Here is a 26,132-nt window from a genome sequence, read left to right on the forward strand (position 1 = left end):
ATAGTGTAGTGGGTTTTCTGTTCATCTAGAAAACTCTCAGTTTCAGTGTACATTTCTTCAACTTCTTCATCATCATGGCTCGATGTTGGTGCATGAATCATTATAACCTTTAGCTTGTACCTCTTAGAAATCTTGAGTATTAGTCTTGACACCCTTGGTGATGTACTTTTGAATTCCAAAATGTTGTTTTTTAAATCTTTATGGACCAGAAACCGAACTCCGCCTTCACTCCTTTCACTGTTTCTGTTGGTGTACAGCAGATTTCCACTTGATAAACTTATAAGTGATTTGGTTCTTCTTCTTGTTTCAGCCAAACCGATGATATTCCAATTCACATTTTTTAACTCCTTTTCCAGCTGTAATATCCTGTCTTCACCAATGAGTGATCTTACGTTGTAACAGACAAAGTTCAGTTTCTGTGCATGGCAGCCTGGTCGTACCCAGAGATTCTTAGCACTCTCTGCTTCCACGCTGATCCTCTCTCTGCCGTAAGAGAGGGAGTGAAAGCCGCTGGGGACTGAGGGCCATTTGTTTCATTGTGCTGTCATATGCTGGAGAGTTTGGTCTTTTCTCTTCACACTGACCAGGCATCATGAAGAGAACCACTCTACACGTTCGTTGCCACCTAAGTGAAGTAACAGGGCTTACCATCGAGAAGGTGTGCATGAGTTGATTTCAGTAAGGCAGGCCAACCGGACTTCGAAATACTGATAATTATCAAATAAAATGTATTCAAGGAGGTGAGTTTAGTTATGATATCGGTTCACTTCCCCCTCTCCTTCAACCCCGAATTATTATCTAAGTTCATCTCAGGCTTACTCTTTCCCCACCTGAGATGTGATGTAATTGAGGTGTATAACGCCTTGAATTGTTTGAACAAGCTCAGTGCTGATGGGATTCTTTCTCTTGCTCAGATTACTCAGCTGAGAGGACATAAATTCAAATTGAGGAAAGACAATTGTAGAATAGATGTGCAGAAATGTACCTTTAGCCAGCGGGTTGTTGATAGTTTAAACAAGCTTCCATCTGTTGTAGTGGAAGTCAACAATGTAAATAACATCAAGGGAGAACTGGACAGACAGTTGGAGAGAACTGATGGATGAAATGGGATGGGTTGCAAGACCACCAGCACTGTTTCCAACAGTGTGGAATGTATAGATCGGATTCGTAACCTATCCATCTAGGATGATCAAGTCATGGCCTCATTTTACATGGTGTCTCTTCTCACTTCGATCCCTGTTGAACTAGCCGTCACATGTGCCAAGGAACTTCTGGATAACAACCAGACCCTAAGCAACAGGACTGCTATAACTTCGGAGGACATTCACACCTCCCTTAGACTGTGCTTGACTGTTGGGGCCATCACGTTTGGTGATTCCATTTACCAGCAGATACACCGCACAGCCATGAGTTCCCCAGTTAGTTCAGTCACTGCAAACATCGCAATGGAGGAATTGGAAGGTCGTGCATTTGTGGGTCTACCAGATCCCATTGCCTTTTGGTGTCGCTATGTGGATGATGTGTTTGTGGTTATTCCCCGGGTGTTGGGCAACCGACTTTTGCACCACCTTAACTCTCTGTCGCCTTTCATACAATTCATCATCAAGCTGGAGTCAGACAATACATACTTGGATACCCTTGTCCGGCGTGAGGGTATGCAATTGAAGTCTATCGCAAACCGATATGCGCCGGCCAATTCATCAACTTCCGGTCAGCACATGTGTGCAGCCATCTGAGCACAGTGCGAGCCCTGTTAACCCATGCCTGGACCCACTCTAATTCTGCGGATGAGAGGCACACTAAGATTACTAGGGTCAAGACAAATCTTGCAAGGTGTGGCTATCCCACCAGTACCCTAGATAGGTGTGACCTACCTACAGGCTGGTGACCATGTAGCAGCCAACAGGACCATTCACAGTAATGACTCTGCCATGACCGCCTTTATTCCATTCTACTCAAACGTATCACAACAGATTTTTAGTCTTAAAGGCTCATGGGATAAAGTGCCTACAACTTCTGGGCAGGAAGTTGTGATCCCTCGTGTTCAGAGTAAAAACATTGGTTTTCCTCTTGCTGCAGAGTGGGTTAGTCTACCGTATTTCCTGCTGTGTCTGCACTAGCTGCTCCGTTGGAGAAAATGGCAGGAGGTTCAGCAATTGCATTTCTGAACACAAAAGAGCTATTCGTTTAGTGGACTTGGAACACTCAGCCATTGCTGAGTACTTCTAGTCTACCCAGCACGATATTGACCCGCGCCATGATGTCATGATTATTGATTGGTCCTGCCATTACCGTTGCTGTGCCTGGTTGGAATCACTGCACATTTCGTGCTGTGACGATTCCTTTAACAGAAACAGAGGATGTCATGTCCATCCCATTACTGAGGCACCCATCCTCATGCCTGACAAACGTTGGCATTTAAAACGTTCCCATGTGTCACAGCCACAAGCTTTGCCTTCTAACAGCTAATTGTTGCATACACACAGTTCCCCCTACATGACTGCCATTACACGCACGTAGGTTCTGTATTTCTAGATTTTTAGATTAATGGTCAAAACTGATGGAGGGCAACATACTGTCCGAAAGCTTTGTATTACTTTCCTGTACGTATTTTAACATTAAACATATTTTATCTTCAACTTGTTATTTTCTTTTCTTTCTATTTTGCTCTGTGTCACATGAAGGGTCTTTGGTTTCTTTCTGGCAACTGCAGATTCCACATAATGCCAACGGTTCTCTATAGGATTCAGGTCCAAGCTGTTTCCTGGCCAGCTAAGAGTTGTAATGGCCCATTCTTCAAACCATTTTTTCACCTGTAACAAATGTAAACGCATTACTGTCGAACTTCTAATGCAGAAATGAAGCTAAAGTAACTACAGAAGTGCCTACTTACACTTTTTGCCCAATGACAAGGAGCAGAGTCATCCTGAAAGATGCATTTACTTGGCAGGTTGAAATGGTCTCTTAATGGTTGGCAGCAGTTTGCCTTCCAATGTAGCCAGGTATCCATTGGCATTTATGGAACCTTTTATAAACTAGAGGTGACCTACTCCGTGATAAGAAATGCACCCCTATATCATTTGGCTGGTAGGGAATTTCACTGTAGACACCACACAGTCTGGATGATATTCTTCACCACGTCTACGGTGAATCGTTCGTCTCCCATCAGAGCCATGGAAGTTGAATTTCTTCTCATCTTAGAAAATAACTGACTTCCACTGCTTGAGGGTCCATTTGACATGCTCCTTACACCAAATTAATCGGGCCTTTTTCATTTTTTGTGTGAGGAGGGGCTTCTTCTTCTTAGGACAACAGGCTACAAATCCATTTTTGAAGTGGCATCTTCTGATTGTTACCACTTGCTATCACTCCTGTATGCTCTTCCCATTCTCTTTTCAGCTCAGATAAAGAAGCTTTACGGTTTTTAAGGCATAGGTGCTTCAAAACACAGTCCTGTTTTGGCATAGAGACTTGTTTTCGTCCAGTTTTTTTTTTTTTTTTTTTTTTTCTTCCTATCAGCAGAACCAGTATTTTTGAGTTTGGAAAGAAATCTTCTCACTGTCAACTGATTACAAGACCCTCTATAAGCAATATGATGGGAAGAACATCCTCACGTAAAGCAACAATAGCACTCTTTCTTACTGGCATCAACTGCACATAACTCGCCATCCTCACACAATCAAGGAATGACTGCAACTCTTGCAGAGAGTGCTTATATAGCTAAAAGTAATATCTGATGCAGTCTGTAAGAAATATTGCCATATACTTATGTTATTCGGACGACATATACAATTTTAAGGGGTGATGCACTTTCTTCGAACACCAGCGTATGTTTGCCTGTTTCCATGAAATGGGAACAGGCAAAGGCAAAAAATTTCCCTTTGTAAGCATTTATAAAATCATTGCAGGAGATGGTGTGAGTGGCTTTTGGCTATTTCTTTTTCTGTTTCTCTTTCAGTTAGGTCGCCAAATCGGAAATAATGCATTAAGAATATTGTTGATTGTTTCCTCCCAAGTGTTAGCAGTGTGGCCAGCCATAGTGTTTTTAGTGTTAACCACGTCCTTTTGGCAGCTTGTTGGTAACAATATGATAAACCACACTCCCCACTGGTTGGCGTTATCAGTGGTACCAACAAGCACTTGCTAGAATCCTTTTTTTCTTCTTCTGCCGTATTAGGCTTATATATTGGTTCCTTAATAAAATTGCCACCTCTTCTGGTGGCAGTTTTATTCCGGATCTCTGGAAGTGCTTCCTTGCCTAGTTCACCCTTTGCCAGAGAGTATCAAGCTCTGGGCACAACCAGGGAACTGCATAAGGTCTGGATTATTTTTCAACTTGTGGAGGTGTCAGATGTTCTGATAATAGTATATGTAAGTCTCTTGCTCTGTTCATTTAGATGGACCTGGTTCTCTTCTGGGGTATCTCTGATAAGATGGAATCGTGGGGTTTCTTGATTTTTCTCTTTTGATATGATAACATAATATATATTGAGGGGGGAGATCCAGTTGGCACACCAGCTGAAAGGTTATAAAACTGTGGTCAGACTTGGTCCAAGCCTCCTGCACATGCCAGTTTATGAATCTGTGTGCTATGGCTTGTATTGCCATAGTAATGTCAATCACACTTTCGTGCATCATACTGCTGTACATTGACATTTTGTTAAGATTTGATGTTGTGTCTATGAAGTCTTCCAATTCCAGCTCATTGAAAGTTCCAGGGCTCTCTGAAGTAAGGCTGTGCCAGGGGTGATCTACAGTTTGAATCCATTGATATTATAATTTTTCTGCCAGGAAACTGGCTTAGAGGTGTTGCAAGGTACTGGATAGAAGAGGCTATACTTTGATTCAGTCTGCATTGCATTGATATGATATGGAGTGATCCCAGAGGGGAGATAATCTGTGCACAAACTGCCAGTGGGGGTGCACAAGTTGTTTATCTTGGTGACAATAAGGTTTCTATTTCTGACTACTATGGCAGCTCATGTAGTATCTGTGGCAACTCCAACAATTCTGTAGTTTTTGGAGTATCCCTGAATCCTGCCACCATAGGTGTAGGAATCCTGGATATATGCTGTGCCTATTTGGTTTTTTCCCCCTAACTATTTTTAGCTGAACAGGAACTGCACGTGATTGCTGGGCGTTCGATTGTAAGAACTTCATGCTTGGTTGCTATTGAGATTACGGAGTACCCATAATCTGTTTTCAATTTTAACTGCTTTGATAATAGTTTGTTAATTGCCTTGATATAGATAAGGCACTTAGGGTCCCTCAGTGAATGATTATGGGGCAGCCCAGCAGATTTGCAATTGGTGCATTTTCCCTCTGACAGCAGTGTCCACAGATATTCTCTTTTTTGGGGACAAGTGTGTGAGGTATGCCTCAGACACCTCAGACACCTTTGGCCACCCCATCCTTTAAAAATTCCTTGTTTCTTAGAGATTATTTGCTATACTCTTTGTGTCAGTTCAACACTCCATTTACAGGAATTTGTCAAATTTGATTTAGTATTATATTTTAGTATGAATTCACTGTTCAGTTCATCTTTTGTCATGTACTCCTGGAAGTTCTTGTCATGTGTCTGCTATGATTTGATTCCTACCTTTATTTTTGTCAAGATCAAAAATAATAATATTTGGGCCTCTAATTTTGAGTTTATCTCTTCTTAATCCTGCAGTGGGTTATTCCTGATTTCGTACTCCTGGAAGTTCTTGTCATATGTCTGCTCCGATTTCATTCCTACCTTTACATTCCTGTCAAGATCAAAAATAATAATATTTAGGCCTCTAATTTTGAGTTTATCTCTTCTTAATCCTACAGTAGGTTATTCCTGATTTTATCAGCATCCTCCTTGCTTGGTGCCTCCGTAGCCAGGTGGGCAGGAACAGCAGTGCGTAGCACAATCTTCTTGATTAGACCGGGGTGCGAGCCCGTGACCACCAAATACGGAGGATGCGGAAAGGTCAGGGAATTACCACCGCATATCCCAGGAGCAATATGGCCTTAGTTGCTAATGCTCCTAAAAAACCAAATAACAACAACCTCCTTGCTTGCTGCTTCCGTAATTACACCAGTGTTGTATATCTTCCTGAAACATTTTATCTTCACATTTTAAACTGCTGTTCTAGATTTTTAGTGAAAGCGACTTTGACAGCTTCACTGGAATCAAGTTTACTGTCCTCTGTCGATCTAAGTATTATGACATTTTCATCTCTCTTTTGAGTAGTAGTCATAGTTTGATGCTTAGTTGATTTCTGTATGGGCTGATTTGCCTTTACTGTTTATGCTTATGATTGTGAACGTTGCTGGTTTTGCTTTTCCCTTTCAGATTCTTTAGTCTCAAGTTTTGCTTTTAAGACCTCATTTTCTATATGTAGGTCTGTGAAAGTTCACTCTGGGTTTGTCCAATATTACAAGTACCGGACCATTATCCATCAAACTTGGGACTGGAAGTGACCCGGATTTCTGGATTTTCCGGTTTTCTGTACCAAGGCTTAATTTATACTTAAAATATAAAATAAACAATGAAAAGTAAAGAAAGAAATTGTATTTAACAGATACAAATTAATATATTTCTATAGCAAGGTTTGTTTAATCAATATTAATCTACTAATCTTCATCTGAAGACAATTCAACGTCTGGGGGTGACAGGTACTGGAAGAGAAGAAGCACAGGGGTTGAAGGTTGAGGCTCAGGCTGAACTTCACTTGAAAGTTTCTGGTTGATCTTTGGAAATATGTCCTGCAAATTCTGTTGTTTCATATACTTTGGTTTTTCTTTAATGAAAACCTCTTGTATTTTATACACATTATATGTTGCTCACTGATGAAGCTCTTTTGCTCCATTCCCCGAATCAGTTCCTCAGTCAGGCTGATGCACCTATCTATAGACACTTTCTTCTCTTCTTCTTTCAGTGCACTGTCATCACCATCCTCATCACTCATCTGTTTGTTCTTGTCAGCATTCATTATCATATCTAGAATTTCATTATCAGTGAGTTGGAACACAACTGGAGCATCCCCATCAATGTTTATATGCTCTTGTATAGCCCCTTCATCAAGTGACTTGGCTACTTCACAGGACAATCTTTTGCATATTCCAGTTAATTCTTCACTATTTCTTCCTCACCAGACATACAAAAACCACAAAAATCAGGTTCATCACCGTCAAGAAATAAGTTAGATGGCCATAGTTTATGCCAGCTGTTTATCAAAGTATCCTTGGGTACATTATCCCAGGACTTTGCTGCACTCCAAAGTGCGTCTTTAATATTAAATTCTTTTTGAAATTCCTTTATCCCTGTACCTTTGTTGCAAGTGTCTAGCATTTTCCGCAGAAATATGCCTTGGTCTAAAGGCTGAATTAGCGAAGTACAATTGGGATGCAAGTAAACACATATGACTAGAACTTCAGCAGGAGGGTGTGCAGAGCAATTGTCAAGCACTAAAATAATTTTGCAGTCATCATGTAGTCCCACAGATTTACAATGAGCCCTGGCGTCAGGCACAAAGTTCTTTAGAAACCAATCAGTGAAAATCTGTGTTGTAATCCAAGCTCACTTATTTGCCTTATAAATCATAGGAAACACCCTGACTCCCTTAAATGCCCTAAGATTCTGACTTTTCCCAACAGTGAGTAATTTGCACTTGTGGGTGCCAGCTACTTTGAAACATGCAAGAATCATAAGTTGTTCCCTGGAATCTTTATACCTTGCTGGTACTGACTCGTCTGGTGTTACATACAATTTCCTTGGTATGTAACGCCAGAATAAAGAAGTTTCATCTGCATTGTACACCTGTTCAGCTGACAGTCCCTCATCAGAAACGAACTTGGTAAATTCGTCTAAATATGCCTTTGCAGCATCGTAGTCTGCTGTGCCTTTGTTTAAATCTGTTGAACCACTCAGCTGAATATTCACATGGAGTTGTCAAATTTAATTCCTCATGAAAAAGTTTAGCTTGGGCCATTATAATGGAACGATAAAGTGGAAATTTTTCACCCCGACGCTGCCTAATCCATTCAAGCAACATTCTGTCCACATCTACACTCTTCGACTGGTGTAAAATTTTTCACTTGTCCATTAATTTAGGCACATCACTGTCACCGTAGAATTTAAGTATCTGTTCCTTCTGTTTCTTGATATAGATAGTAGACGAACCAACACCATACTCCTCACTCAAATGCCGCACCTTTATCGAGTCTCATAAGTAACTCTGCTTTCTTCGATATACTGAGTGCAAAATGTTTCCTTTTAGATATGGTATTAAATGAAAATTATAATAAATTGGGCCAAATAATCTGCACAGCAGCTGTCATACTGAAACTGACATGCGATTCATTGCTATATTCTGCACCTGTACGTTGTCAAAAAAAAGTGCACCAGATTCGAAACTAGCCAGTTTCAAAAATAGCTGGTTTTCTGGAAGCCGGATAAATGGTCTGGTACCCATATATTATTTTTTCCCTTACTGTGCCGTAATCCTGTCAGTTCGGGAAGCTGTATGTTCCTCTAATTGAAGGCAAGCATTGCTTACTTTTTCCAGGGCAAATCCAGGTGTCTGGGAAGATTGCTCAGAATTCTCTGTAATTGTTCACACGTTGTGGGAACTCTGTCCTTAATCTTGTGGCCCCGAGTGCCAAGCGAGTGATCATAGCGATATTTCCAAAGTGATTTGAAAGCGTATTTTCTCTAAGCGACAGATTGTAGAGATTGTTAAAACCTTCTTTATTTCAAGTTATTTAATTTTGGCTTTTTCTAAGAACTAAGCTTAGTATCGAGGAAGGAAATACACCTTTCTTTTTTTTATATATATATATAACCCATTTCTCTAACAAACTAACCACTAATCTCGTATCGCTTGGTCACTGGTGGCACCGCTCCTGCCTCCACGTGGCGGGGCTGGTAGTCTGAGTATTAATCTAATACTCAGGGCGAAAAGGAGCAATTATGGATCCATTAATATCACCGACTGTAGAGCCTACGTGCTTGCATGAACTTGAGTCATCTCAAGCAAAAAGAATCAAAGATGATTCTTCACACAACATACCTGCTTTTCTAATTTTACACTCTTTATCAACGAAACCTCTTAATAGCTTATCGCCATTTCTTGTGCAGAAAAGCATAGAGGCTGTAGCAGGTACTCCCAAAATTGTCAAACGCCTTCGCTCAGGAGATCTTCTTATAGAGACTTCCCATCCCAGTCATTCTAGATAACTCCTGAAGCAAACGACCTTCGGAGGCCTTCCCATTTCGGTAACCCCGCACAGAAGTTTAAACACCTCAAAGGGAGTCATCTCGGAATGGGACCTCCTTAATGTTTCTGAGGAAGAAATTGCCGAAGAACTTAAAGCACAACGTGTTGTCGGTGCTAAGAGAATTATGACCAAACAAGATGGTGTCCTTACACCCAATAGAAATGTTATCCTTACCTTCAGCAGTCCGAATCTACCAGAATCAGTAAAAGCTGGCTACCTTTCCTGTAAGATCTGACCATATATACCAAATCCACTTAGGCGCCTCCGTAGCCAGGTGGGAAGGAGCAGCAGTGGTAGCACACGCTTCTTGATTAGACCGGGGTTCGAGCCCGTCACCACCAAATACGGAGCATGCGGAAAAGTCAGGGAATGACCACCGCACCGGAGCAATATGGCCTTAGTTGCTAATGCTCCTAAAAACCAAATAACAACAACAACAACCAAATCCACTTAGATGCTTTAAATGCCAGAAGTATGGTCATTCTCAAACAGCATGCCAAGGTAAGTCAATCTGTCCCCTGTGTGGCTCATCAGACCATTCCCAAACTGAATGTACAGCAGCAACGCCAAAGTGTCCCAATTGCCAGGGTACTCACCCCGCATATTCTAGAACTTGCGAATTATGGAAAACGGGAAAGAAAATAATGAAGTACAAGGTAGAGAAAAATGTATCTTACCAAGAGGCACGTAAACAGATATTAAATGTGATCCCTGCCAAAACATATTCCAATGCAGTCAAAAACACTAAAGAATTTTCTACACAGACTTATATTACTATTCCTCCTAAATTATCTCTTATTCAATGGGCTAGATCCATCCTTGCGGATGGTGAGACACTAACAGCAACGAAGACAGAGTCCATCAAATTCTACTAATACAAAGCCATCCAAGCCACAACAAGATGTTCCAAACTCAGGCACATTATTAAAGGAGAAAGATGTTCATCGTACACAAAATAAACCAACTGAATGAACGAACCATGGAAATCAATGAGAAATTAGACAATGATGATGCTGTTCTCATGCTTCATGCTGATGATGAGATGGATATTACTCGCCCAGTCTTTTCAAAACGAGAGAAATATAAACAGGATCGAGGGAAAAACAAATGATCAGACCAATCCATCTAACCTAAACCCAAGTAATGCAGAAAATTATTCAATGGAATTGTAGAGGACTAAGAAGCAATCTTGACGAATTAAAATACCTAATGCACCAGCATGATCCTGCATGTATTTGTCTACAGGAAACTTATTTATCATCAAATTATACCCCATACTTCTCACGGTATACACTATATAGACGTGACAGATGTTCTGATTCTCCAGCAAGAGGAGAAGTAGCAATATTAGTTCGTAGTAATGTACCATCGAAACCCATTCAGCTTTCCACTAATCTAGAAGCAGTAGCCGTTCGTATTGTTCTTGGAATTAATCTCACTCTTGTCTCCATTTATATTCCACCAAACATTTCATGTTCCATTGCAGAACTTGATAATTTACTTAATCAACTACCCCAACCTGTATGTTTTCTAGGTGATCTAAATGCTCATCATCCTTTGTGGGGTTCCCCGAACATGGATCGTAGAGGGAGGATGATCGAAACTCTACTTGATAACCATCACTTAACACTACTGAATACCGGTGTGCATACTTATATCCACTTGCTTACAGGTTCTAGCTCTGCTCTAGATCTGTCCATATGTTCCTCGTCCATGTATCCTAGTGTTGATTGGAGAGTATTAACTGACCTTCACAATAGTGATCACTTTCCTATAATTTGCAAAATACAGACGGATACAAACTATACATCTAGCCAAAGAATTATGTGGAATTTTCACCGAGCTAACTGGGAGAAGTTTTTGAAAACAGTGCAATTTGATGACCATTTGATTCTTACTGCATCAATTAATAATGCGACTAGACATATAGTAGAAGAATTACTTGGAGCTGCTGACAGTGCAATACCTAAAGTTAGCATTACGAAACAAAGGTATAATAGTTGGTGGACAAGGGACTGCTTTCTTGCCAAAAGGAAACAAAACAAAGCTTGGAACATTTTTCGCCGAAATGCTACAATGGAAAATCTTATAAATTATAAACGGCTGAAAGCTGAAGCACGCCGAATTCGTAGAAAAGCTAAACAGGATGCGTGGATTCGATTCGGTTCTACCATCTCCAGAAACACTGACCCCAGAATAATTTGGAAAAAGATCTGTATCCTCAGTGGAAAGTATCATCAGACCAAAGCCCCAATCCTGTCCTGGAAAGGAATAGATATTTCCTCTCCAACTGATATTGCAGAGGCTTTAGCAGAAACATTTGCAGTCACTTCATCATCTCAATCTTATGAAGACTCATTTAGACGCAAAAAAATGTCCGTGGAAAAATATAAAATTAACTATGTTACAAAACGATCTTATTCTTATAACCTTCCGTTCACGATGAATGAACTCAATGAAGCTCTCCAGAATTCTAGAAATAGTTCTGCTGGACCAGATGGCATTTTCTACATAATGGTTCGCCACCTCAACTCAAACTCAAAATCTTCACTACTGAAATTTTACAATAGAATCTTTGAGGAGAATGTTTACCCTGATACATGGCATCAGTCAGTTGTGATAGCCATAGCGAAACCTGGGAAAGATGCTTCCTCCTCCAATAGTTATCATCCTATATCTTTGACAAGCTGTTTAGGAAAGATAATAGAAAAGATGGTTCATAAGAGACTTGTCTGGATTGTTGAAAATCAAGATGCTATATCATGCCATCAATTTGGTTTCCACCGTAACAGGTGTACAACTGATGTCCACATCAAGGTTGAAGCTCACATTCGAAATGCTTTTCTTAAGAAACAGCACATGGTAATGATAACGTTCGATATTACCAAAGCATTCGATACAACCTGGAGATATGGAATTCTCCAAGACTTATACAAACTTGGACTGAGAGGTAACCTGCCTAGATTCATTCAGAATTTTCTTCACCTCAGGACCTTTCAAGTAAGATTCCAGAATGGGCTGTCCAAAATTCACACACAAGAAGAAGGAGTACCTCAGGGATCGATTTTAAGTGCCACACTCTTTGCATTACATACCAGTAGCATTATAAGAGACATCCCAGCCACGGTAGAAGTTTATATGTATGCAGATGATCTTGCTATTTCCTGTCAATCATCGAACATGGCTACCATTGAAAGACAACTACATATAGCAATAAACAAAATTGAAACTTGGACAGAAAGCAACGGCTATCAATTAACCGAGGGGAAAACAGCAGCAATACACTTCTGTAAATTACGATCGCTTCATCCGGAACCTGTATTAAAACTGAAAGGCAGAGAAATACCGATGACAGACTGCATAAGATTATTGGGTCTGAATTTAGACACCAAATTAAATTTTCGTAAACATGTAACCTATCTACGAACTACGTGCCTCCAGAAACTAAACATCCTTTGTGCAGTATCCTCAACATCTTGGGGTGCTGACAGACAGTCATTGCTGAATTTATATCGTGCTCTAATCTGGTCACGATTAGACTATGGAGCTATAGTATATGCATCAGCTAAAAACAGCATCTTACAGTCTGTGAACACCATTCAACACAGTGCCCTTCGATCAGCACTAGGCGCCTACAGAACCTCGCCAGTTCAAAGCTTGTATATATGGTCATGTTTGAATTTCTGGAAATGAATGGGCTGATCTAGCTTTGAAAACCTATAGATTCTATAGATGAACCATTTAGTATACTGTTTGGTACGTTTAGGATCACAGACTAAAAGTCAATTATAAAGAAACGGTGTCTTGAAAAATGGCAACCCATCTGGCAAAGTCAAGTTGGGAACAAACTACTGCTTATAAAGAAACATCTCCAAACTTGGAAATCCAGTATATGCGAAAACAGGCATGAAGAAGTCGTATTAGCCCAACTATGAATAGGCCATACACATCTAACACATCTTTATCTTCTTGCAGGCACTGATCCACCACTGTGTACGAATTGCAACACTCAGCTCACTGTCCAAGATGTACTCATTGATTGCCCCAAATACAACAGTGACCGACAAGCTATGTTTCCATCTTTTTCCAGGACGAACATTCCTTTCAGTATTGCCGACCTCCTGGCAGATACTTCCACACGTGGCCAAAATTTTTTCATTCCTTAAATGGATACAACTGTACAACACAGTGTGGACTTAAACAGCATTTATATACATAAACTGTGTATTTAAAATCGCCATAGTTAGGTGCATTATGGCCTTGCTGCCGTAAAGCCCATAAACAAACAAGTGTCATTGCTGTCTGTTAGTTTTAGAAACTGTAGGCTGCAGATCCTGAGGGTCAGCCTTAGAATCTGAGGTCATTTTCTCAGTCTTCTGTTTTTTGTTATTTGCACTTTCAATTTATTGATATTTGCAGTGCAAATCAGGAGATAATTTGTTGAAAAAGTCTAATGATATTTCATGAATGAAGTAAGGCTCATGATTTTGAGAGCATCTTTGGATTCACGGGAGATCTCTATGGACTGGTGATGTGCAAATGAATCCCCAGTTTACAAAGGGAGATAAGGGGGTAACATGATTAATTAAATAATGAAGTCACTGGTTAAAGAAGTAATACAGGATCGTCTAGACAGAAATGCAATCATACTGTAGTCACAACCTGGATTTGTTAAAGAGATTTTATCTGACCAATCTGATTGAATACTATGATATGATAACAAAGGAACTGGATGCAAAAAATAATTTTGATATCATATTCTTGGATTTCAGGAAAGCTTTTGATGCCGTTGGTCATAAAAGACTGTCATATAAATTGGAGCATTGTAGCATTAAAGGAAAGTTGGTGCTATGGATAAGGGGATAGTTGAGTGGGAGAAGACAAGAGTGGTTATTAATGAACACAACTCTTCATTCACCCCAGGGGCTCACATCTGGTGAGTATGTGCTTGGCACACCCTGGGTCCTGAGCTCATCATTCTTCTTTTCCTTGGTGATTTCTTCCCCCCACTTCTCTCTCTCTTTTTTTTTTTGACTGGTGCAGCAAAAGCCTTAGGCTTCTTTGCACCATATGGCTAGTAATAATAATAGACTAATGATTAAGATGCATTTAGGGCTAAAGCCTCAAGCTGCGAGCAAATTTAGACTATGTATATATTAAGTGCAATAGCATCATTAATACACAGCCATTTCTGAATAAACAGAATATTTATAAGGTGGCATCGTTTTAAGTTATATCTCATATTGTGAATACCTTCACAATGGCCGACCGGGCTAGCCGAGTGGGTAAAGTACCTGCCCGGCAACCCAAAGGTCGCGGGTTCGATTCCCGCCTCGGGCTTGGATCCAAGCACTGCAAAAACCTTGGGAGGTGCAATATGGCCACAGAAGCCGATGCGCCAATAACTACCAAATCAAAAAAAAAAAAAAAAAAACCTTCACAATGAGTTGCCATCATATTGCACTACTTCAAATAAGTAACACTTCACCTAAGGAGAAGACTAATGATACTTATTCTCAGATAGGTACCACCACCCGGGCGGCACCATTTCAGGACTATTTGGTATTTGTGTGGGATAATAACTCGACTATCCAGTTGTCCCTATTAGACTTAGAAAAGCAAAAAGATAGAGGGAAAGTAATAGTAGGAGTGAAAGAGGAAAAGAAACGGTGTAGAAGAATGAAAGGGACAGTAACTCCTTCAACTCACACCACTCAAAAACTCAAAACTCCTCGAATAGGCAATGCTTCCCCAGTGGAGAGGGCTGTTGTTACCTATTCTTGGAAACTCCGGACATCATCAGGCTCCCCTTGGTGCTGTTTCAGGGCTATTTGGTCCTTCTTCGGTTTAGGTACGCAATGATGTTATGAAGTATAACTCCACAATATGAGAGATGCCTGATGGTGTATGATGTATTTAGACTAAGATGCATTTAGGGCAAGTCCGGTTGGCCTGCCTCCCTAAAATCCACTCATGCACACCTTCTCGTTGGTAAGCCCTGTTACATCACTTAGGTGGCAACGAACGTGTAGAGTGGTTCTCTTCAAGACACCTGGTCAGCCTGAAGAGGAAAATACCAAACCCTCCAGCATATGACAGCACGACAAAACAAATGGCCCTCAGTCCCCAGCAGCTTTCACTCTCCCTCTGCCTCTTACGGCAGCGAGAGGATCAGGGTGGAAGCAGAGGGTGCTAAGAATCTCTGGGTACGACCAGGCTGCCATGCACGGAAACTGAACTTGGCCTGTTACAACGTAAGATCACTAATCGGTGAAGACAGGATATTAGAACTGGAAAAGGAATTAGAAAATGTGAATTGGAATATCATCAGTTTGACTGAAACAAGAAGGATTGAATCACTTATAAGTTTATCAAGTGGAAATCTGCTGTACACCAATGGAAAAAGTGAAAGGAGTGAAGGTGGAGTTGGTTTTCTGATTCATAAAGATTTGAAAAACAACATTTTAGAATTAAAAAGTACATCACCAAGGGTGTCAAGACTAATACTCAAGATTTCTAAGAGGTACAAACTAAAGGTTATAATGATTTATGCACCAACATCGAGCCATGATGATGAAGAGGTTGAAGAAATGTACACCGAAATTGAGAGTCTTCTAGATGAACAGAAAACCCACTACACTATTATTATGGGGGACTTCAATGCTAAGGTTGGAAAAAGACAAAACAGCACAGAAAGGGGAACTATAGGAAATTTTGGAATTTGTGAAAGAAATGAAAGAAGTGAAAGACTTGTGGAATTTGCAGAATCTCAAGGACTGTCAGTAATGAACACTTTTTTCAAGAAAAGGGTGAACAGAAAGTGGACACGGCAGAGTCCAAATGGATTAACAACTAATGAAATCGACTTCATCCTCACTAACAGAAGTTATATTGTGAGTGATGTTACCGTCCTAAATAAGGTAAATGTTGGAAGTGATCACAGAATGGTAAGATGTACACTTGATGTAGATGTAGGAAAGGAAAGGAAAAAACTGGCTCGAGTAAATAATACAAAGGTCTTTGAGATAACAGAAGAGGAGAAAAAGCAGTAAGTACTGGAACTTAAGAACAAGCTTGAGCTTCTGCAGACTGCTCAGCACCAAGATATCGATGAGGAATATTAAAACTTTCTGAAAGTGATAAAGCCCAAGAAACCTATAGGGAAAAGGAAATCCAAAGAAAAAAATTAGTCAAGAAACACTTGTTATGATGAACCGAAGATGAAAAATGAAGAGCAAGATAAACACTCGCAAGGAAAAAATTGAGTATACTGAGTTATGCAAAGCCATTTGAAAGACACTCAGAGACGACATAAGAAGATTTAACACAAGAAAAGTAGAACAAGCATTAAGGGAAAACAAAGAATTTAAATCAGCAGCCATGAGCAGTAATACAGAAAGACAAATGATACTGAAACTGAAGAATAGTGATGGTGTACTTATAAACAGCAGAAGACTACTATAGAGAATTATACAAGGAGCGAGGGAATGATGCCAGCAGTGGGGAAGACGGATTGCAAATTAGCAACACATACGACATACCTGATATTCTTCCTGATGAGGTAGAACATGCATTGAAGAAAATGAAGAATCAGAAAGCCCCGGGCGAAGATGAAGTTACTGTAGAGTTGTTAAAATTGGGAGGAAGAGACAACACAAAAACTGGCAAGGCTCTTCACAAAGTGCATTAGAAAAGGTGTGACGCCTAAGCAGTGGAATAATGCAATCATAGTTTTGCTGCATAAGAAAAGAGATAAATCAGAAATTGGAAATTATAGACCAATTAACTTGTTATCCCACATGTACAAGTTGTTCACCAGGGTCATGCCTTCATCCTGCAGTGGATTGAAAATGGCTGATGATGATGCATTTAGGGCTAAAGCCTCAAGCTGCGAGCAAATTTAGACTATGTATATATTAAGTGCAATAGCATCATTAATACACAGCCGTTTCTGAATAAACAGAATATTTATAAGGTGGCATCTTTTAATTATATCTCATATTGTGAATGCCTTCACAATGAGTTGCCATGATATTGCACTACTTCAAATAAGTAACGCTTCACCTAAGGAGAAGACTAATGTTACTTATCCTCAGATAGGTACCACCACCCAGGCGGCACTGTTTCAGGGCTATTTTGTATTTGGTGGGATAATAACTCGACTATCCAGTTGTCCCTATTAGACTTAGAAAAGCAAAAAGATAGAGGGAAAGTGATAGTAGGAGTGGAAGAGGAAAAGAAACGGTGTAGAAGAATGAAAGGGACAGTAACTCCAACTCACACCACTCAAAAACTCAAACTCCTCGAATAGGCAACGCTTCCCCAGTGGAGAAGGCTGTTGTTACCTATTCTTAGAAACTCCGGACATCATCAGTCTCCCCCTGGTGCTGTTTCAGGGCTATTTGGCCCTTCTTCAGCGGGTGGGTAGGTACCCTAGTGATGCAATGATGGCAAAACAGTTATGAAGTATAACTCCACAATATGAGAGATGCCTGATGGTGTATGATGTATTTAGACTAAGATGCATTTGGGGCTAAAGCCTCAAGCTGTGAGCAAATTTAGACTATGTATATATTAAGTGCAATAGCATCATTAATACACAGCCGTTTCTGAATGAACAGAATATTTATAAGGTGGCATCGTTTTAATTATATCTCATATTGTGAATACCTTCACAACAAGTTGCGACCCCGGGTGCCAAGCGTTTCCATGGCCAAGCGATTCTCGTGTGATTAAAGAGCGTTTTTTGGTAAGCGACTAGGTTCTCTTTTGTTTTCTCTTACTTATTAAACCTTTTCGTTAATAGCTTCATTTTCTTAAAAACACTAAGAAGTGACCCCAGAAGAAGGAAAGAACCTTTTTCTTTAATTTAGTACTCCTACTAAATACAAGCGGCCACAAGCGGTACTGCTCCTGCCTCCCCGTGGCAGGGCCGGTAACCTGGGTGGTAAAGGTAAACCCCCAGGGCCAAAAGGAGCTAACATGGATACAAATAGTTATCCACCTTTAGAGCCATTGAGCTCAAGACAAGAGACTTCCGACATTGACCATGACTGTGTTCACCCAAAAAGGCTTCGAAGGGAAGCAAAATGTCCAAATGAGATACCAAATTTCTTGGTGGTACATTCGTTATCTGCCCAACCTGTAGGCAAGTTATCACCATTCTTGATACAAAAGTGTTTAGAGTCTATTGCAGGGTCACCAAAAATGGTGAAGTGACTACAATCCAGAGACCTCCTAATCGAAACAGCCACCTCAAAACATTCTGAGCGGCTGTTAAATACAACATCATTTGGGGGGCTGACAGTATCAGTTACTCCCCACAGAACCTTAAATTCATCAAGAGGTGTGATCAGTGAGTGGTACCTAATTACAGTTTCCAAAGAAAAACTACTCCAAGAACTTAGTAGTCAAAAGGTAACAAGTGTAAAAAGAATCATGAGTAAAAAAGATGGGAATCTAACTCCAACTAGAACCATCATTTTAACATTCGGTACTCCAGACTTGCCATCCTCAATCAAAGCTGGCTATTTGAATTGTCGTATTAGACCATATATTCCGAATTCAGTTCGTTGCTTCAAATTCCAGAAATATGGTCATTCACAGCAGGCTTGTAGAGGTGACTCCATCTGTCCCATCTGCGGATCTAAAGAACATTCTCAAGCTGATTGCTCGGCTACAACCCCTGCGTGTCCAAACTGCAAGGGAAGTCACCCTGCCTTTTCCAAATCTTGCGAATTATGGATTACAGGGAAAAAAATTTAAAAATATAAAATAGAAAATAAAGTTACTTTTCCTGAGGCACGTAGGCAAGTTACGTTGAGCATGCCTAGCAGTCGATCCTACGCTGTTTGCTTGACTTGGCGCATTATAGCCTTAGATGCTAATGCGCCATAAAACAAACAAACAAATCCTACGCTGTTCGCACTAGAAACTATGTATCTACTGGAGCACAAACAGATGTATCAATTCCGCCTAATACCTCAATGGCTAATTAGCTTAAATCTACTCTTTCAAATTCAAAAAAAAGAAAATCCTCAAAATAAAACTAACGAAGCTACAAATACCCCAATCAATATCCCTAGTGATACTGCATCGGTCCCATATGACACAGAGCAAAGGAAATCTGACACAGGTTCAAAACAAATGGAAACTCCCACCAACAGTATGGAAGTAGATGAGTGTTTAGATAATGGGGAGCCCATGTTGGAACTCCATGCAAATGACACCATGGATTCTGTACACCCCTATTTCCCGAAAAAAGATAAAATAAATCAAGACAGACCGAAATGCTCCACTTCTAAAAACCAGTTAGACCAATTGACCACAACTAAACTCAAATAATGTCTAATATCATACATTGAAACTGCAGAGGACTAAGAAGCAATTCTGACGACATAAAAGATTTACTGATTCAATACAATCCGATAGGAGTATGTCTACAAGAAACTTTCTTATCATCTGAAGCTTCACCAAAATTTACAAACTATACAATATATAGAAAAGACAGGATTTCAGAGTCTCCTGCTTGCGGAGGAGTAGCTGTGCTTATAAAATCAAACATACCGTCCAGGAAAATTCAGTTACAAACTAGTCTAGAAGCTGTGGCAGCACGTATTTCAATCGGTATATCAATTACCCTAACTTCTATATATATTTCCCCTTCTCAACCATTTTCAAGTACAGAACTTGATAATTTGGTTATGCAACTACCATCTCCAATCTGCCTTTTTGGTGACTTCGATGGCCACCATCCATTATGGGGGTCGCCTGCGATTGACACAAGAGGCAAATTAATCGAAACATTCATGAATAATAACAACCTAACTATAATAAATTCTGGATCTCCCACTTATATTAACCTATCTACAGGATCTACTTCTGCAATAGACTTGTCAGTCTGCTCACCAGCAATTCTCCCAAGTATGTCATGGTCAGTGCTAAACAATCCTCTAAACAGCAATCACTTTCCAATCCTTTACTCATTACGAACACGGGTAACTGCAAATCTCGAGCACCGATCCACCTGGAAGTTCAAGAAGGCAAACTAGGAGAGCTACTGTACCCAGGTCCAGTTAGACAGGAGTTATGTTCAGCAACATCCAATTGAAGACGTAACTAACTACATTACCAGTCAGATACTAAATGCAGCAAAAAATTCAATTCCGAAGTCACAACCTCACAAGTGCCTCCCACCATAACAACTGGTGGAATACAGATTGTTCTAATGCCAAGCGTGAGAAAAACTGTGCTTGGAACAAATTCCGTAAGTTTCCTACAACCAGTAATCTAATAGAATACAAAAGACTTAAAGCCAAAGCAAGGCAGATTAGGAGAAAAGCCAAACGTGACTACTGGATCTCATTTGCCTCAACTATCACCAAAGACACTGACCCACGATTCATTTAGAGAAGAATTAAAGCGCTAAATGGCAAGTTCACTCGACCATCCTTTCCAATACTCTGCTGGAATGGGAAAGATCTATCGACACCTAAGGAAATCGCCAATGCGCTAGCAGAATCATTCTCTACAATATCTGCTTCTGCTTCCTGCTCCATCTCCTTTCAGCGCATCAAGGCAGATGCAGAACGCCGCAAAATTAACTTCTCCACACGGTTCTCACTTCCATACAATCAACCATTTAATGTAACAGAACTCAAAGAATCATTAAATAAATCTTCAAATAGTGCTGCCGGCCCAGACGACGTACATAACATCATGCTAAAACAATTACTTGAACAGGACTTGCGTACCCTATTGATCTTCTAATCGAATCTTCTCAGAAAATGCTTATCCGCTTTCCTGGCTTCATTCTCTCATACTTGCCATACCAAAACCAGGCAAAGACCCTTCTTTGGTTAACAATTATAGGCCAATATCTCTCACAAGGTGCATGGGGAAAATTTTTGAAAGAATGGTACATACGAGGCTTACCTGGATCTTAGAAGCAGAGAACCTTTTAACAGATCATCAGAGTGGCTTTCATAAGAACAGATCCATTCTTGATGTCCTTATCAAAGTTGAATCGAATATTCGCAATGCCTTTGTCATGAAGCAACATCTAGTCATGGTCAATTTAGATATTGAAAAGGCATTTGATACTACCTGGCGACATGGCATTATTATGGACCTTTATCACCTAGGACTAAGGGGTCATCTCCCTCAGATAATTCAAAATTTCCTGCGCCACCGCTCTTTTCAGGTCCGTTATCAGAACGTACTGTCTACACCCCACATTCAGGAAGAAGGAGTACCACAGGGATCTATACTCAGTGCAATGTTATTTGCAGTTCGAGTCAACAGCATAACCAGAGACATCCCCAAAACTGTGGAGGCTTATATGTACACGGATGACTTTGCCATCTCCTGCCAATCGCAAAGCATGAACACCATTGAACGTCAACTCCAACTTGCCATTAACAGAATTGAATCCTGGATGTCACACAACGGATATCAAACAAAAGTCTACCACCACTCACAAAAGTGAGTGGTGGTAGACTTTTGTTCGATATCCGTTGTAATCAGTGTATGAAAGTGCCCACCGTAATTCAGGATGGTGCTGTCCACCACCATCCTGAATTACGGCTAAACAATAGTTCGATACCAGTAGTAAACAGCATCAGATTTCTGGGCCTGATATTAGATAGTAAGCTTAACTTCCAAGCACATATCACATATTTACGAACTATTTGTCTAAAACAGTTGAACATGCTTCGATCAGTCTCATCCATGTCGTGGGGAGCTGATCGGTACTCCTTACTTCACCTCTACAAATCTCTGATCCGTTCAGGCTTAGATTATGGTTCTTCCCTATATGACTCAGCTAGGAAAAGCACATTAGATCGGCTAAATGTCATCCAGCACAGTGCCCTGAGGACTGCTCTGGGCGCATTCAGGACTTCTCCCATGAAAAGACTTTATGTTGAAGCCCACGAGCCTCCATTACATCATAGAAAAACATTATTGCTTTTCTATGCTTCTAAGATCCAGAGTCTTCCTTCGCACCCCAGTTGGGAGTATCTTTATTACACTCGGTGGGATTCTTTTTATGAGAATAAGCCACATGAAAATCAACCTGCTTCACTCAGGATCAAAGATCTTATTCAGAGTTGGAACATTGATTTAGTTGATATTTTTCAGAACACAGCTGCACCTGTTCCACCTTGGACATATGTTTGTGCCTCACATGACACACATTTTCTCCAGTGGGGGAAGAATGTCAAGAGAATAACATGAGACAGTTGCACTCAGCTCATGCTACTCTTAACTCCCATGCCTGTAAAATATATACCAATGGGTCGAAAACTGACATGGTAGGTGCTGCAGTATGGTAGGTGCTGCAGCTGTTTTCCTTCATGTACAATTTCAGCCACACTACCTTTATCATGCAGTGTCTTCACTATTGAACTTTATGCCATCAAGTTAGCACTTAGTAAGATTACTGAACTTTGCATCTCACCTGCAATAATTTACACGGATTCCCTCAGTGCTATCTATGCCATAAGGAAGAATTTCTCTTCTTCTCATCCTACATTGAAAGAAATTCATTCCCAACTATTCTTCTGTAGCGTGTCGAATCAGTCAATCAGCTTTTGCTGGATCCCTGACCATTCTGCATTCCGGAAAATGCAGACTTTGCCGCTAAGCATCCTCAACCCACTCTCTCACAACATCCTCAGGTTCCATACACTGATTACAAGCCTGTTATTCGTAAAGCATGTTACAACTGTTCACAGATATGGAAAAGGAATACTAACAGCAAACTTTACCAAATAAAACAAGAACCAAAGCTGTGGCTCTCTTGCTTCAGACCACACAGACGTGAGAAAGTGGTGGTGGCAAGGCTAAGAATTGGACATTACATCATACCCATCTCTACTTGCTATTGGGAGAAAGCCCACCTCAGTGTTCATCCTGTAACAGTCGGCTTACGGTCCTCCATTTTCTGCTTGATTGTCCCTTGCATTCAACTATCTGGTCAAACACTTTTCAGTTTCCAGGCTTAACATATCACCTGATTTATCTCATATCCTAGGAAACAATGCAAATATTGAAGAACTTTTAATATACTTAAAATGTATTGGCCTATACAAAAGTACATAATTTAACAAATATAAAGATAGGGTCATGCAATTAAACGATGAATAGACACAATTTGTCCTCAGTTGCCCTTGTGTCTTTAAACCCAACAACAACGAGTTTCCATGATATTGCACTACTTCAAATAAGTAACGCTTCACCTAAGGAGAAGACTAATGTTACTTATTCTCAGATAGGTACCACAACCCAGATGGCACCATTTCAGGGCTATTGTGAATTTAATGTGAAAAAAAACCCATTGGACCAGATCTATTAAACCAAACAAATGAATTATAAATCCAAACCTAAATCATGAAAAATCTTAATTCAGACGATCGTTTCAAATCTATTTGTGAATTTAATGTGAAAAATAACCCATTGGACCAGATCTATTAAACCAAACAAATGAGTTATAAAATTCAAACCTATATCATGGAACTGTTTTGATGAGAGCCTAAGAGATCTAGATTTTTATCAAGAAAACTGAATTTTGTAATAAACTGAAAAAAAAAACACAGGTGCTTTTTTTTTTTCCTTCATCAAATAACTAAAACCAGTACTTTAGATGAACCTCATCTCCAACCAAACTGCACAGAAGAGGTACCCAAGTGATGCAATGAATGGCAAAACAGTTATGAAGTATAACTCCACAGTATGAGAGATGCCTGTTGGTGTATGATGTATTTAGACTAAGATGCATTTAGGGCTAAAGCCTCAAGCTGCGAGAAAATTTAGAACTATGTATATATCAAGTGCAATAGCATCATTAATACACAGCTGTTTCTGAATAAACAGAATATTTATAAGGTGGCATCGTTTTAAGTTATATCTCATATTGTAAATACCTTCATGAGTTGCAATGATATTGCACAACTTCGAATAAGTAACGCTTCACCCAACTTTGTAATTCCTTTGTGATAAAATTATTATGCACCATGTGTGCATGCATGATGTCCTGAAGACTGAAGCTATTGTTCTGTTCCATAAATTTAATGACTGTTTTAATGGACTTTCTGCAGTAGCCCAAGATATCTTTTCTTTTCAACTTTGTTGTTTTCTTCACCAGATTCTTCTGAATAATTCTCTTATCAGGAGTTATAATGCTTTGAATAATATCTTGATCAGTAAAAGTCGCTGCAACTTCAATATTATCGTCAATGCGTATCCACTCTTCAGTGCGTATCCACCTTCAGCTTTATGTGAAGCCGACCGGGCTAGCCGAGTGGGTAAAGTACCTGCCCGGCAACCCAAAGGTCGCGGGTTCGATTCTCGCCTCGGGCTTGGATCAAAGTACTGCAAAAACCTTGGGAGGTGCAATATGGCCACAGAAGCCGATGCGCCAACAACTACCAAATCAAAAAAAAAAAAAAAAAAAAATCTTTATGTGAAATCCTTCAAAATCTTCGTTTCGATCAGATTGTAGATCTGCAGACATCACATTCTGTCATAACCTTCGCACACTCTTAAAAGAGTTACAGGCTTTACTGCATTCCATGCAGTCGCGAGTGAAAATATTGCATCTTTGATTGTAAAACTGCATTGAAATTCTGAAGAGTTGACATTCTTATGCATCATTTTTATAGTGACATTTAAAGTTCCTAATGACTCCTTGATCCATAGGTTGAATTAATGGTGTTACGTTTGGTGGCAAGTAACATGCAAAAATAGTTCCGCAATCAGACACTAATTTTGATTCATGTGGGTGGGTCCTACAGTTGTCAAGAAGTAGCAGGCACTTTGCATTTGCAGGCTTCCCCGATTTTCTCAAGTTCTGACGAACTGATGGGACAAAATCATGAACAAACCAATTGAGAAATATATCTTTGTCCATCCAAGCATTCTTTTCTGCTTTATAGGTCACAGGTAAGTGCACAATTCCTTTAGAGGCCCATGGGCGCTGAAATTTACCAATCACCAAAAGTTTAATTTTATGCTGACCTGAAGCATTGGCACTATAAAAATGATGCATAAGAATGTCGACCCTTCAGAATTTCAACACAGTTTTACAATTAAAGATGCAATATTTTCACTCGCAACTGCATGGAATGCAGTAAAGCCTGTAACTCTTTTAAGAGCGTGGCGAAGGTTATGACAGAATGTGATGTCTGCAGATATACAATCTGATCGAAACAAAGATTTTGAAGGATTTCACATAAAGCTGAAGGTGGATACTCATTGAAGAGTGGATATAAGAACAGTTACTCTTTCCTTATTAAGTTTAAACCCTGTTGCATTTTGTTCTTGGTTTCCAGCCAAAATTTTTGTGAGCAAACACTTCCAGTAAACCACTGTTTTGTCAGCATTATAAATTGGATTGGCTTTAAGGTCGTAGTCAGATATAATTTTTTCAAGCGTTGCACTATATTCTGTTGCCACTTGTGTATCAGCCGACTGTCTTTCTCCAGCAATATCTAACACTTTAATACCATGATGAGTCTTGAAATTCCTAAGCCATCCATCACTAAATGTGCACTCTGATTCAATGTTCATTTGCTCCTTAAAAGACCGTGCTTTAGCAATAAGCATCGGCCCAGAAATTGCCATACCTTCCGATTGTTTTAGAAAAAACCATTCGTACAACACTTTATCAAGATTCTCTAATTTTGGCCGATGTAAACCTTTTCTCTCTGCAATTTTATTGTAAGGCTCAGGCGAGGCTGTGAATTCTAGAATTTTATTCTTTGCCTTTTTTTATATTGTAAATTGTAGACTTTCTGATGTTGAATGTTTCCATTAAAACAGTATTGCTCACACCACTTTCTAGTTTCTTAATTATTTAAAGTCCGTCACTCAATTTCAAC

At 39.9% G+C, this 26,132-nt stretch overlaps 1 protein-coding gene across 2 annotated transcripts in view; it reads left to right on the forward strand.

The window, feature by feature from the left end:
- rnh1 (ribonuclease H1) overlaps positions 1-26,132 on the forward strand; it is a 190,047-nt gene that overhangs the window by 153,350 nt on the left and 10,565 nt on the right. The window lies entirely within an intron of this gene.

The sequence above is a fragment of the Mastigoproctus giganteus genome, chromosome 5 (genome assembly GCF_048544385.1).
Source record: "Mastigoproctus giganteus isolate SK-2022 chromosome 5, ASM4854438v1, whole genome shotgun sequence".
NCBI lineage: Eukaryota > Metazoa > Arthropoda > Arachnida > Uropygi > Thelyphonidae > Mastigoproctus > Mastigoproctus giganteus.